Consider the following 5,893-nt stretch of genomic DNA (forward strand, 5'->3'; position numbering starts at 1 on the left):
CCCCACGGTCCCATTCAACCCCACAGACTGCTCAGGGCCAGCTGTGCTTGGGGCTGCAGAGAGGCACCTGGCATCGAGGACTGACCCGTGCCATTCCCATGGCATGAGATAGGAGAGGACGCTGTCCATGTCCAGCCCCGTCGCACCGGGACTTCCTTCCCCCGCCCACAGCTGGGTCACCAGCCTGGCCCAGCTGGCCTGGGTCTGCCCCGAACCTGGCTCACACTCACCTTTTCAGAGCTGAGGACTCCCAAAGGCAAAGCCTCCACTTGTGCTCTGGGCTCTCCTCAGGATCCACGGAGGGCTCTTCTCTGCCCTCTCCCCACCACTCTGCAGTGCCACAAATGCAGGAGGCCTGCACAGAGAGAGAGGGGTGAGCACAGGAGATGTTGCTGGGCAGCAGGGAAGGCGCCTCGAGCTGTGACGGCCCCACACAAGGACAGTCAGCCCCCACGCTCCTCGGGTTTGGGGACCGTCCCACCTTGGCTCCCTGGCAGGAAAGCAATGCTTGTTTCCTAATTGTTTTTCCCTGCCTGTGGTACCTGGGCCTCCACTGGTCTCGCTCTTCTTGCCAAGGCTTCTTGGGTGCCACTTTTGGCCCTTGCCTTCTGCTGGTACTTCTTGCGCAAGGAGTCCCAGAGCTTGCATCCTTCGTCCTCCGTGCACACGCGGGACTGTGCCTGCAGGACCACGGCAATGCCATAGCAGGCAGGGCTGGTGCAATTTTAGCTCTCCCCCTCCCTCCTGCCCCTTCTTCTCAGCATCTCCACCAGCCCCGGTTCCCTCACAGCCCTCTCAGGCCTGACTGCAGAGCCTTTTTGCAATGACCCCTGAGACAAGTGACCATGGGACTGAAAGCGACCCAGATGCCTGCTATCCCAAAGAAGCCTGGCAGTGCCATCGTCATCAGAAACACCACCAATCAAGCCTTGGGGTGTTTCTGGAGATGACACAAGTGAAGGCTGCCTTCTAAGTGGACAGAACAACCCGCGGCCTCTCGAGAAAGCCGTGGGAGAAGTGCTTCAGCCTTCAGCTGAGCACACGGTAGGGGGTCTTGCAAGACGTGACATCCATATAACATTGCTTTTCTACAGGCGGCTATGACGCCGTCCCTCCAGGAGCTCACGTACCGGTCGTGCCCTCCTCTTCCCTGGCCTAGCAGGGGGTGCAGGCTGGAGTCCAGCTTCCCGCAGCTGTTGGCTGCTGCGTTCCTCTTTCCGCGAGCGATGCCACCGCAGCACTGCGAGCTCGCTGCAGAAACACAGTAGGAGGAGGTGGTGTGAGCGCGGGCAGACTGCTCTCCAGCCGGGGCTCCCAAGCTGGGCGCCCACCGCAGCCGCTGAAGGCGGCTCTGCCGAGAGGCGGGTGCCAGGAAAAGCGCCTCTCTGCCCTGGTGCTTCGGGGGGCAGGAGGAAGGGCACTGCAGGAGAGGAAGCACTGCCCGCCTCTGGAGAGATTTACCACTTGAGCTTGTCCTGCAGATCCACCTCCTCGTCCCACTGCCCGCTGCGCTTGCGCTCAACCTGCCCCAGGATGCACGTCACCACCTCCTGCAGGGACCGGTGTGTCCGTGGGGACAAGCTCCTGCAACAGCAAGGACAAAGTTTCTCTGACCCTCCTGCCTCTTCCCGCACCCAGACTCACACATACATGGCCCCATTCGGCCCCACAGCCCCTTTGAGGCAGGAGGAGTTTCAAGCCCTGCTTTGCTCCCTGCTGTCGGGCTCTAGCCCAGCTCATTCCCATGGCTGGAGAAATCTCTGGGCACACTCTGCGGCCCCTTGGCTCTCAGGGGTTGGCTTCCCTGACCCACCGCCGGTGGCTCACCACCACCACCCCCCTGCCCCAGGCCCTGGCTGGAGCTGGTGCACTCTTACCGCTTAGGGGGAACAGTGTCATCCTCGTGGACTGTGGGTGGACCTTCGCTATCCCCTTCCCACTCCTGCATCGTCATCATTTCCAGGAGGTCGAGGCTGGACTCCTCCGTCTCTGTGCTCGTCAGGTCGCTGGCTGATAATTCGTCAGAGGAACTGGATTCCTGCACAGGAAGAGACTCTCATGCAACGGCCCCACACCCGGAGGGTGCTGCTTCCCAGCGTGCAAACCCCCAGACCACTTCTGGCAGGGACCCTACTGCAATGGGGAAAACCAGGAGCAGGACCTCAGCATGCCCTTGGGGTGACGCCTGCTTGTCACCAGGGTTTCACTACAACCCCCTGGCACCCCTCTTGCTCAGGAAAGGCAGCCGTCACCCGCCCAGCTCCGCTGCAGCAACGCTGCTATGACGGCTGGGGTGCTGGAGGTACCGTGCAATCTCAGCCCCACCTGGAGGAGAAAGTGCTCTTTCTCGGCACAAATTCAAAATACCTGGCTCCTCTGTGTCTCCTTTTCTCGCTCAGCTTTCGCCTCGGGCGTCTCCTTTTGTCTCTTGGCCTTCAATTCAGTTGCTGGTGGGGTTTGCCCTCGACTTGTTTTTGCCTTCGCCAGCTCCTTTTTCTTCTTTTCCTCTTCACCCAAGAATTTCCTGATGTGTTTTGGAAGCCTCTCCTTGCTCTGCAAGTGGTTATTCTGCAGGGCGACCAAAATGCAACAGCAGGCAGCATTAGTCTGCCCTGCAGAGGGCTGAGCTCTTCTCATTCCCGCCCTCCCTTTTGCCCCTTCTCTTCTGCCTATCTATCCACATTGGTTTGCTCCCGGGCTTCTGCAGGCTCCACCCAAGAGCCCGTCTCCAGTAAGAGGGAGCTAAGTGACTCCTGGGAGAATCGGCAGGCATGGAGCGAGGCCTCTCTACAGCCCGCTACGACACACTCACTGCAGCAGCCTGTGTCAGGTACCTTTTCTCTGCTCTCAATCGTTCTGGCAATGAAGTCGACTGTTCTGGGTTGAACCAGAGGAATTACTTTCTCTTTCGCCTCTATTTCCTTCAAGGAGCTCCCCTGGATGGGCGGCAGCTGCCTGCAAAGACACAACAGGGTGCGTTGGCAGGAGCGCAGGAGGAGCTGCTTCTGCGTCTTGTGCTTCCGAGTGGCGCACCTGCTTCTGCAGCAGCATGCGCTCTGCTTGCCGCCTTGTGATCAAGTGCGCAGAGACAGAGAAGACCCCCCAGGCTGTCAGGCTCAGATGTGCCCAACAGCCCCGCTGTAACTCAGGATGCCCAGGTCTAGGCCCTCTCTTGCTGGACCAATGAGAGGAACAGCGTCCTATGCCTGGAGATACTGCTCCGCCCTCCGGGTCAGTGCACTGAAGTCTGCTCAGTGGTCCAAATCCAGAGTGCTCACGGGCTGGACAGGTAGGTTGGGTGCTGGGGATGCAGCGTCAAAAAGGGGGAGGACACGACCCCATGTGAAAAGCAATCGTGCCACTGAGCTCTCCTGGGCCCTTCCCTTTTGCAAGGCCATAAGCCTGGTGTTAGCATAGAAGAGGCTTCTGGTTAATCAGAGGAATCCTCTGCAGAACCTAACTGCAGAACACTATTCTCAGCCAACAGAAAGGTCGGGGTCATTTCCATCTGAAGGGAAAGCCACACAGGCCTTCCGCTCCTGGAGTGAGCATTTGCAGTTAGTTCCTCAACAGATCTGCACGCTAGGAGCAAGGAAAGAAACGATGCTGCCAGCAGCGTCCCAAGGAGCTATGAGAGGCTTGCCATGCACCAAGAAACCATGAGTTAGTGGAACGTGGGATAACCACGCGTTGAGGTCATCTAGCCTCTGTGTCCAGGAGAAACGCCTCACTCCCAGAGAGGTGGGAGCACGGGGTCACCCTCATCGCGTTGTGCAAGTGTCTCACCTGGCACGAGGCTCACTCCTCTCAGTTTTGTGACTCTGCTCTGACTTCACAGTCACTGCAGGTAACCGCTGTGGGGAAAGCCTTGCTCGGTGGAGGAGGCGCTTCTCAGCAAGAGCCTCTAGAGAGAGGAAATGAGACGATTCTTCAGAACATCAACCTGGTGTTGGTCGGGGAACTGGGTGCCTCTCGTGTCCCAGTTGCAACAAGAGCAACGTGCAGGTCTGCTCAGGCCTGTGGTAACACTGCTGAAGGTGGTCCTTTTCACCCCTTTGGATGAAAGCCATGTTTCCTGGGACAGCAGCAGGGTCAGAGCTTTGCACCGTTTGCAGCACAGGCTGGGGAGTGGAGGCCACCAGGAAGGGGCCCGTCAGCAGTCCTAGCGGCCGTTTGTGGGGCAGGGCTGTCCTGAGGCCTTGTTCCACCATGGGTCACTGGAGTTTTACCGTCATGGGTACAGAGAGTCACAGGAAGTGCCTCTCCCTCTTCCAGGCATCCTGGGTAGCCTCCGCCCTAATCCCCTGCAGACACGGAGGAAGGAAAACCTACAGCCCCCTGCCAGCAACCTGCTGGTCCCTTACCTCTCTTTCCAGTGCCTTCACCTTTTCCCCAGCCCTGCTCTGGGGTGGCCTTCACGGGTGCGCTCAGCTCCACTTTTGCTGTTGGCGTTTTAGGCACGGTCTCAAGCTTGTACCTGGAAAGAGGAAGAAAGCATCAGGCTGAAGAAAGGACACCGCGTGGTTTCCCACGACAGCCCAACCACGAGGACCATAGCAGGAACTCCAGTGCCTGGAGGGGCAGGCGACGCCCCGTCGGCCCGTGCCAGTGTTTCCATCCTCCCTCTGAGAATGGTCGTCTTCCCACAAAACGCCCTTGCTGCTTCTGGGGAAAATGAGACCTCTCCTACTCCTAGTGCACGTGGCAAGCAGACTAATCTCTAGATTGTGAATCTTGCCCTCCAAGTTTCTTGTAGAGCCTCACAGATTCCTGCTCTTAAGGAGTCACCTCCCTCCCCTCAGTCGTCGATGGCACTGCACAGCAATGTTGGTACCAGACAGAGCTCTGCAGAATCCCACCAGACGCAAGCTCCCGTTTGGACCCCTCTGCCCCTTGGCCCCAAGCAGAAGGCACTCTCATGCATGGGAATGAGAAAGAGCTGGAGAAGCCTGCTGGAAAATGTTGCCTAAATGCCCCTCTTGGGCCACAGTAGGACAGAGGCATAAAGCGTTGTCGCTGTCCCGTCTTCCTCCAAATGAAGTCAAGCTGAACGAGAGCAAGCAGGGAGCTCCCTGCCAACAAGGCCTCTGAAACACTCCCTCCTCAATGCCATCACGAGTACAGTTCTCAGTGCCCGGCAAGGCAGGCGTCCCAAGCACGAGGTGAGAAGCTGCTCGCCTGCTCCGCCAAGGGCTGCAGGAGCAAACATACCGTGGTAGGACGATAACACGTCCAGAAGAGGTCTGGGCAGCAGCGGTGTCATGGCGTGAGATGACCGAGTCCCTCACCTCCGACATCTGCAACGAGGACGGAGACAGATGGCGGGAGATGGGACCGCTGGGAAGGGCTGGCTGCTCAGCCCACCTTAGGCCAACGCAAGCACAGGGCCAGAGCAGGCAAAGGGCTCTGGCCTCTGCAAGCCTTGCTCTGCCTGTGCCTCTGCTCCCTACCCCGAAGAGTGGGGCAAGCGGCACTCCCCACCCACCATCAGCGCTGGCCTTTTGCCACACAGTGAGGCCCCTCTGGGGGTATCTCTTGCAAAGCCAGACCATTGCACGCAAGGGAAGCGCTCCACAGAGAGCGTGCTGTACTGTGCACTGCGAGGAGCCCAAGGGGCTGAACAAGGCATGGCAGGGCGGGAGAAAGCAGCCCCCCAGTCCCCAGGACACGTTCCAGAAGAACCAGGGGTGGCCCTGGGAAAATGCAAATCCTACCTCAAGAAGAGCCTGGAACATCTGCCCAGTCCCATTCAGCCTTCTCAAAAAGTCTCTGTAAAATCTCATTTTTACGTCTTTTCCCTCTATGATCAGCATGCCCACGTCGCTCCAAATGAGGGCAACGTTCTTGCTCTTCTCTAGGCAGGCACGGAGAAGAAAGATGGTCCTTTCCATGC

At 58.6% G+C, this 5,893-nt stretch overlaps 1 long non-coding RNA gene across 1 annotated transcript; it reads right to left on the minus strand.

The window, feature by feature from the left end:
- Window positions 1–247: 247 nt before the first annotated feature.
- LOC142067840 (uncharacterized) lies at window positions 248–1,276 on the minus strand. Its single transcript, XR_012664153.1, has 3 exons — window positions 1,131–1,276; window positions 543–680; window positions 248–355 (listed from the first exon to the last, which is right to left on the minus strand). It is a non-coding gene; the product is annotated as an uncharacterized LOC142067840 (long non-coding RNA).
- Window positions 1,277–5,893: the final 4,617 nt, after the last annotated feature.

The sequence above is a fragment of the Phalacrocorax aristotelis genome, chromosome 23 (genome assembly GCF_949628215.1).
Source record: "Phalacrocorax aristotelis chromosome 23, bGulAri2.1, whole genome shotgun sequence".
NCBI classification, from domain to species: domain Eukaryota; kingdom Metazoa; phylum Chordata; class Aves; order Suliformes; family Phalacrocoracidae; genus Phalacrocorax; species Phalacrocorax aristotelis.